We start from the raw sequence: 9,652 nt of genomic DNA, 5'->3' as shown, positions 1-9,652 counted from the left end.
AGAGAAAGAGGGAATTAGAGGGAGCATACTTAAATTCACACAGGTCACCGGATAAGACAGGAGAAATACTCCAGATATAACAGACTGACCCTAGCCCCCTGACACATAAACTACTGCAGCATAAATAATGGAGGCTGAGACAGGAGGGATTGGGAGACACTGTGGCCCCGTCCTACTATACCCCCAGACAGGGCCAACCAGGCAGGATATAACCCCACTCACTTTGCCTCCCCCACACTTTGCCCCCCACACCATTAGAGGGATATCTTCAATCACCAACGTACTACCCTGAGACAAGGCCGAGTATACGCCCTGTATATATCCTCGTTATTGTTGTTTTATTGTGTTACTTTTTGTTTAATTTTTTACTTTAGTTTTATATTTTCTAAACTCTATTTTTTTAACTGCATTGTTGGTTAAGGGCTTGTAAGTAAGAATTTCACAGTATGTAGGTTTCATAACCAGCCATAAAGTATACCTGTTGTATTTGGCGCATGTGACAAATAAAATTTGATTTGACTTGATTTGATGTACAGTACGTGATAGGCCTATCTGGCTTATATGACTATGATGGCCATACTGCTTCTCGACGGTGTCATAAAGTGTATTTTCTTAGTCCAAGTAAAGTGACACCGCATGGTGCTAATGCTTCATGACGGTGTCATAAAGTGTATTTCTACAAGTTATTTAAAATATGATGAAAAAATTAACATGACTGTAAATAATTCATAACAACAATAACAAAGGAAATAAGAAACAAACTTTCAAACGAAAGTAAGCTTCTTTGCAGCGAAAAAACACATTTAAATAAATGTGGGTTTTGACACCCTTATGTACAGTATATTAATATGAATACTAATGCTAATACTATACTCTACTAAAACTATACTAGACTGTACAGTAGTGTACTTTACCAATACTATACTGTACTTTACCAGTATTATACTATACTAAAACAATACTATACTAATACTACACTATAAGAGGGCAAGGCTTGCAAACACCATATAGTTCTGTATTTTTTCATGATGACAGACCATACATTGGTAACTCATGCCAGGGTAGTCTTCAAGACAGATGTTGACTAATTCCATTTGAGGTAAACATTTCAGCACATACCGAATCACATACACTAAGCATAGCAGGCCCATGTAAATACTTATGTAAATACTTTATAGCAAAAAAAAAAAAAAAAAAAAGTTTTGGATTTGTTATTATGGGGTATTGTGTGTAAATTGATAAGGGGAAAATGTTTTTTAATCAATTTTAGAATAAGGCTGTAAAGGAACACAATGTGGAAAAAGTCAAGGGGTCTGAATACTTTCCGAAGGCACTGTATATTACATTGTGTTGTTACCTACAGAGAGCTGTAACCTACCCTAAGTGGTATCCCTCTGATGAGGATGTAATACAGTCCAGGGTTGCTCCTCCCATCCACCAATACACTTTCTTACCCGCACCAAGCTCCACAGAAGCTGACAGTGAAGAAAAACACCCATTTAAGGTGAGAGTGGTTGCCCTGGTGTTGCCGACAGATATGGATGCTTAGCCCTGCTCTCTGTGAATAATATTCTGAAGGGTCGTTCTTCTTTACCCTGCGTTTGTTTTTTTACTACCATTCTGTTCTATCTCTCACCTCCAGCTCTGTGGTGTGGCGATAGCGCTAGGTTAAAGGTACGCTAGCTGGTAATTTCTCTCAGTATTCTCATCTTTATCTTCCATTCCTCTGGTCTCTCTTTCTCTCTCTATCTCTCCCTCTCTCTTTATCTTCCATTCCTCTGGTTTCTCTCTCCATGAGATGAGCGTGTCCTACACACACCCGTCGGTGTAATCTCCCTAGCGGAGCGCTCCATTTAAATAATGCTTTTTTCAGGATCATCATCCCCTCCTCTCTCTCAAAGACACCTCTCTATCACACACACCTCACACACCATAGGTTGGCTAATACAGCAATTTACACCCTGGATTTTCACTCTCACAGGGCGTTATTCTGACTTAATAAAAATGTCTCCTGTGGACATTTTGAGTAGGTGAGACACCAAAAAGCAGGGTCTGAAAACGGTATCAAACCCCTATTGGCAGTTTACTGAATTCCGCCTATGTGTCATCTATCCCAGTCATCATTTCATTACATCCTCTTCATCTGTACTTAGACTGGATGACAGTAGACAGATACATATGGAAGACAGGTGAAAAAGATACCTGGATTCTTATCCATCATACAGTTTGACACCTGTCTTTCAGTATCATCATGTCCTATTGGCCAGTCGATCATATGACTGGGAAAAGGCTGCCATTACATTGGCCAGTCTGGCACCTGTCTGTCATGGCTGGTAAAAGGCTCACCCTCCTGTTGGCCAGTGTGGCTTCCTCTCTCTAGCCAACACAATGAGAGCCATCAGAGCCTTTCAGTGGATGATTTGGCCTGGAACAAAACGAAAGGCACAGCGGATGCCATGGCAGTATCCCCCTGCCCCTCCTTCCTGCCAGCTGACAAGCCCCCAACATTCATACAATGTTTCCACAGTGTCTCTGCAACGTTAGAGAGCAACCAATGTCATAGAATTCTCATAGTCACACAGCCTTAGGTGAAGTGGTGAGAGAGAGGAAAGCACTTGAGTATTAGAATGAGCTGGATGGTAGACAGCTGGCTTCAAACTTCCTCCTGATCGCAGGCCAGAGAGAGAAAAGCTTACTTTTGGACAGACTGGCAGACAAATCACATGTCTCTGCACCCTGAACGTCTGAACTGAATAGGATAAGGCTTCATTACCATACGTTTATTACCTCCTATTGAAACAGCTGCTAAAACAAAAGACCAGTTGATTATTTTGTTTGATCATTGTAGCATTCAAGGGTCTGTCTGAAAGGGAGAGAGAACAATGGGATAGGCTCACAGGGAGAAGGGGAGGCTGATGTGCATACAAGGCAAGGAGGATGGGAGGAAGGCTCTGACATCCACGGGATCTGCCTGCTGGACTGTCCAATTGAACACAATGGGCCCACGAGACAGAGACAGACACACACACACAATAAAGCTGAGACTGTCAGTCCTGTTCATCCCCTGTCCATCCACTGCCATGGCTACTGTCCCCTGGGAGCATGGACTGACTCATATCTGAGTTTTTCCTGATTCATAAAATACATTTTGACTGATGTGGCAATTGATATTTGATAGGTTTCATAGAATTGATAAAGCTGTCTGTGGCCCAGGTATCAATGCAACATTGGGCTCTGATGGGGGGGTATTCAAGCAATACAATTAAATCTACAGGAAATATTGGTGGTAATTGTGTTTACTGACAATTGATGTTTATACCAATATGAACATGTATTAGCATTCTGTCTTCATCTTGTCTCTGAAATACCACCCTTACAAACAAGTAAAACATATCCATGTTACTAAAGCACAGCATACTAACATAAGCACTTTGTCGGTAATTCAGTATTTCAGTAAATCCAGTAGATAAACTCCGAAGAAGACCATATTTTCCACTTTGGTATAAAAGCGTGAAAATGGGCACATTTTTCCACGCTTCTATACCAAAGTGATCAATGTTTAGGCTTATCTACTGCACTATCTCAGTGTGAGAATAGACACTAAAGTGAGGAAGTGTGGGTTTAACCTCTGAGCCTGGACTATGTGTCCTGCGTGCTGATTGGTTGGGTGAAGAGGGCTCTGATTGGGGCCAGCTCTCACTAACTAGCCAGTAATTGGGGAGCTGATTGCTCTGAGTGTGAAGAAGAAACTAACCTGTCTGCCTGTACTCATCTCTGTCAAGTTTAGTTTAAAACACTTTGTGCAGGTATAATGCTTTATAATCATGTATAAGGCTTTTTAATGCTTTAAAACAGCATCATAATGCATTTTACCTGAAGTCTTTAAGTAAAGTGTTACAGTTCAGTAAATAAAAGTCAGGAGGGTGTTGTTGCCACTTGAATCTCTGTCCGTAGCATTTGTGTGTTGTTGTAATGCAAGTACATTGAGTACATCAATTGATAATGCTACATAGACCTATCATTTACTGTATGACTAATATTGGTAGTCACTGATTTGATAGAACCTCACTGTATTATCTTTGTTCCATTGGTTCTATATTTGAATGACAGATTAGTATTATTATGCATGAAATATTGTCTTTGAATAATATGGAAACAACAACACTACTAAGACAGACAGAAAACAGAGGATTACAAGAGGCTTTTTGCTTCATAATTTGATTTGAAAAGAAAGAGTCTTACCTTTGTTCCATGTTTCCCAGTAAGGCTGGTGTGAGGTGGAGATTAGCTCAGAGAATGGCGTTTGTCTGAAAGCCGATTAGCCAGAATTGAAACAGGGCCAAATTGAGTTCTCTCTCTGTTAAAAAAAAAGTAAGAACTCTGAGAAATCATTCATATCATCATGAATGGCATTCCTACGTTGTGATCTTATGCTATGTTAATGCCTAGATGACATGCATTACATTGAATATTAGCAGATAGAGCAGGATGTGTTGCCATAATGTAAATTGCATGCTAAAAAAGGAACATGATATTTGTTCCATTCCACTATGTATTATGACTGCATTATATTTTCAGAGGCATTTTAAATAAACCATCTTCTACATTTTAAAATCATTCAAATCTCATAAGATCTAGTTCTGAACACCAAATTGCTTTAGTTGACTCTTTTTTGGTCCTACATTGCCACCTAGTGGATACAAATAGTACAAACCTTCCTTATGAACTATTAATATTATTAGAGTTTTTATGTAATCCAAAATCACTTTCATTGCTTTTAAAACACAAATTCTAATTCCAAATGTTGGAGATTGTAAGGCCTACATAACTTCCCCTTCAATGCGTTGCTTGAATTGTGCGTCTAAACCTGTCAACGTGTAGTTAGGATAGGCCTAAGAGGTACAGCGCATTCTGACATTTTTCAGGCCCCTTGACTTTTCCCACAATTTGTTACGTTACAGGCTTATTCTAAAATGGATTAAATAATCACTTTCCATCAATACCCCATAATTACAAAGCAAAAACAGGTTTTTAGAAAATCTTGCAAATTTTGTACAAATAAAAAACTGAAATACCTTATTGACATAAGTATTCAGATCCTTTGCTATGAGACTGGAAATTGAGCTCAGGTGCATCATGTTTCCATTGATCATCCTTGCAATGTTTCTACAACTTGGAGTCCACTTGTGGTAAATTCAATTGGACATGATTTGGAAAGGCACACACCTGTCTATGTCAGGTCTCAGAATTGACAGTGCATGTCAGAGCATAAACCAAGCCATGAGGCTGAAGGAATTGTCCGTAGAGCTCCGAGACACCATTGTGTCGAGGCACAAATCTTGTGAAGTGTACCAAAACATTTCTGCAGCATTGAAGGTCCTCAAGAACACAGTGGCCTCCATCATTCTTAAATGGAAGAGGTTTGGAACTACCAAGACTCTTCCTAGAGCTGGCCGCCCAGCCAAACTGAGTAGTCGGGGGAGAAGGGCCTTGGTCAGGGAGGTGATCAATAACCTGATTGTCACTCTGAAAGAGCTCCAGAGTTCCTCTGTGGAGATAGAGGAAAATCCTTCCAGAAGGACAACGATCACTGCAGAACTCCACCAATCAGGCCTTTATGTTAGAGTGGCTAGATGGAAGCCACTCCTCAGTAAAAGGCACATGACAGCCCGCTTGGAGTTTGCCAAAAGACACCTAAAGGATTCAGACCATGAGAAACAAGATTCTCTGGTCTGATGAAACCAAGATTGAACTCTTTGACCTGAATGCCAAGCATCACGTCTGAATGAACCTGGCACCGTCCCTACGGTGAAGCATGGTGGTGGCAGTATCATACTGTTGGGATATTTTTCAGTGGCAGGGACTGGGAGACTAGTCAGGATTGAGGGATAAACGGTGCAAAGTACTGAGAGAACCTTGATGAAAACATGCTCCAGAGTGCTCAGGACCTCGGACATGGGCGAAGGTTCATCTTCCAACAGGACAACAACTCTAAGCACACAGCCAAGACAACGCAGCAGTGGCTTCGGAACAAGCTGGCCCAGCCAGAGCCCGAACCCGATCTAACATCTCTGGAGAGACCTGAAAATATCTGTGCAGCGATGCTCCCCATCCAACCTGACAGAGCTTGAGAGGATCTGCAGAGAGAATGGGAGAAACTCCCCAAATACAGGTGTGCCAAGATTGTAGTGTCATACCCAAGAAGACTCAAGGCTGTAATCCCTGCCAAAGATGCTTCAACAAAGTACTGAGTAAAGGGTCTGATTACTTATGTGACATATTTTTTTTTTAATAAAACCCTGTTTTTGCTTTGTCTTTATAGAGTATTGTGTGTATAGTGAAACAATTATTTAATCAATTTTCGAATAAGGCTGTAATATAACAAAATGTGGAAAAAGTCAAGGGGTCTGAATACTTTCTGAATGCACTGTATATGGTGCCAGATGCAAAGCCTTAAGAGAAGCCAGCATCCGTACTCAAAGGACCAAAACTACAATTCTGCTACAAATGGATATGTCAAATGGGGACTTCCAAATGGATATGTGTCTCAAGTTCCACATTAAAATTCCCATTTAATGTCCCATCATCTGTAATATGAGGGCAGCTGGTAAATATATACATATATATGTAACTGATGTGAAATGGCTAGCTAGTCAGCGGTGGTGCGCGCTAATAGCGTTTCAAATCGGTGACGTCACTCGCTTTGAAACCTTGAAGTAGTGGTTCCCCTTGCTCTGCAAGGGCCGCGGCTTTTGTGGAGCGATGGGTAACGATGCTTCGTGGGTGACTGTTGTTGATGTGTGCAGAGGGTCCCTGGTTCACGCCCGAGTCAGGCGAGGGGACGGACTAAAGTTAAACTGTTACATATACACAATATTCATGTAACGATATAAGACTTAATTCCTGAGTGTCTTCATTTAAATACTTCAGACTAAATCGACAGAGTTTTTGAAGTTTGGATATATCCAAATATAACTGAGCCGTGACCCACTGTCACCCACCATTCTGCATGTTTACAGTCCATGTAACAGTTATTTTCTGTAGCCTGTACTGAATTGCATTGCACCCTGTACCCTGCTCCTCAGTCACAGTATAAACACTCATATACTCCTCAAGGCCACAGCTATGAAAGAGCTATCTTCTGCATGTTTCTCACAGGGTGGGATTAGAGTAAAGGGGTAGGGGAGACGCCCGGATGGGGGTGTACTTGTTGGCGCTGTGTTCACCTCGCTATGACAGCTAATTCATGGTCACCCACTAACTAATGGCTGTGGGGCAACATTTATCTTGTCAAGGTTGTACTTTTCACCATAGAGACTCTTGGCAAATTTAAGACATTTTTTTTTAACGTCAGACACATAAGATACATTCCCGCCCTTTGACCTCGGTACCTCTCAAAAGGTGTAGATCACCTATACCGATATTTGTCCCCCCGCACTTTTTTTTTTACATCAACCCTTCAGCAATTCACATGCGCCCTCTTCCTCACCCTCTATCAATCAATTCATCAATCAATCAATCCTCAGCCAGGAAAATGTTACACCATTGATGCAGTATGTCTTTATTGAGATTCAAGAATCTACCCTGAAGCATACAGGAGATTGTTTGAAGTAAATTCCCACTTTACTGCTGTCGTAGAGAAGGGTGTATCTACAGCTCTGACAGAGAGAGAAAGGCTGAATGTGGAAGATTTACATCTTACATCAGTCTTACATAGCAAAGCTTAGGGTAGGCTAAGGAAGGCCGCTCTCTTTCGACAAAGCAGGCGGCGGTCATGTCATCGTTGCCGGGATTTTGATTCTCGTTGTAGTTTACGATATAAAGGCCTACCACACACACACCAACTTCAACGGTCACATATGAAGCTGGCGGATGTTAAAACGTCATTAAAGGTGGAAGAGATTCATTACCACAGTTTTAAGGCACTTGGGGTGGGATGTCACTTTATAAGCTTCAGCGTTTTATTCATTCAAAGAATTGAAACAATTAGAGTGTTGATTCATTTCCAGACACTCCCCATCGGTGTCAGAAAGGTATGTGCTGGAGTGCAGGTGCCAGGTGTGGTGTACAGTACTGTAATGGTTTATTGAGAGTAATGTGTTTGAGATCAAGTGCAATCTCTTCTATAGTGGCCCCTTTCTATCACTAGAGAACACTCTGCTGTCATAGTGACCCCTCGAAGATGGCTAGATAATATACTGTACATACAAGTCTTAACCGACCTTGCTGTGAAAATAAATAAAAGGTGTCAGTGTGTGCATTTACAAAAGGTATGTATATGATATATACTTGTAAAACTTTTGAAATAAACGGTGTGAGTGGACCTCAGAAAACAATGTGTATATGCGTCTCATTTGTCATTCACACAACTCCAGAGGAAGTGCTCTGGTTCTGCTAATAACTTTAAGACACAAGATCTCTATGTTGATAAAAATACTAAATAATCACCGGCCACGCACGGCCGTCCGTTACACAACAATAGGGGTGGCATCGCACCATCAGGTCCAGTCAACTGAGAACAGTGGGCAGACTAACAGTAGACCTAAAAGTACTGTACACTTGGTGAGCACGCTCATCACCTAACAACACTCTCCAATAACATCTTGAGCACACACCAAGGGAATCGTGAGCAAAACAGAGGAAACACAAATGCCATAAAGGTTTCTTAAGAGCATTTTTTCTAGATGTTACCTATGGACTAATCTTGCAACATTGGTTTCTGCCTAACACAGACGTGAGAGAGGAGAGGATCACATTCAAAGTGTTGTAGTGTGGTTGGTTGCTGGAACATGTTTGCATTCATCTTTATACCGCTGGGGTATTGTTGTTGTAACGTGTTTCTGACAGTTTCTTTCGTCTTGTTTCCTTTCAACTTGTTTCCTTTCAATGGCAGGTCAAAAACAGTCATTGTCCCTTACACCATAGGAGGTTGGTGGCACCTTAATTGGGGAGGACAGGCTCGTGGTAATGGCTGGAGCAGAATAGGTGGAATGGTATCAAATACATCAAACACAGGTGTTCAGGTGTTTGATGGCATTCCATTTGCTCCGTTGTTATGAGCCGTCCTCCCCTCAGCAGCCTCCTGTGCCTTACACACTCTCCTCCTATAACTTGCACACAATCAATGATGGTCAGAATAACACAAAGTGGACAGTCACATCAGCAACCAATCCTTTTATTGTGTTTGTGTATGACCTTTGACCCCACAGGTCCAATAAGGAGCAAGCTGATTGGATGAGCTGATGAACACTGATGACCTGCTAGCCAAAAGCTATGTGCTCTGGTGACATGATATTCAGCGCTGGTTCTTAACACACTTTTAGGCTTTTCACACTACTGAGCCAAACTGGGCTGAGCTGTGCTGGCCTGGTTACGCATCCATCATAGTTGCTGGAAAATAAAATATCTTAGCCAGCACAAGACGGGCCAGCCCTATAGTGTGAATCTGTGCCAATTTGGCTCTACATTGATGAAGATGATGCCAATAATTACATGACATTGTAAAGCATTTCAGTTCAGAAACACATGGACTGGATAAGGACAGTTTACCCATTTTCTTTGAAATCCAAAGATGAAACATCGACCAATTCTGCAGATGAAATAAACCAACTAGCTCCTCTCTATCCAAACCTGAGGGCATAAAGAGGAACAT

The sequence above is a fragment of the Salvelinus namaycush genome, chromosome 27 (assembly GCF_016432855.1).
Source record: "Salvelinus namaycush isolate Seneca chromosome 27, SaNama_1.0, whole genome shotgun sequence".
In the NCBI taxonomy this organism is placed as follows: domain Eukaryota; kingdom Metazoa; phylum Chordata; class Actinopteri; order Salmoniformes; family Salmonidae; genus Salvelinus; species Salvelinus namaycush.
The sequence above is the reverse complement of the archived record's forward strand: the minus strand, read 5'-3'. Positions refer to the sequence as shown.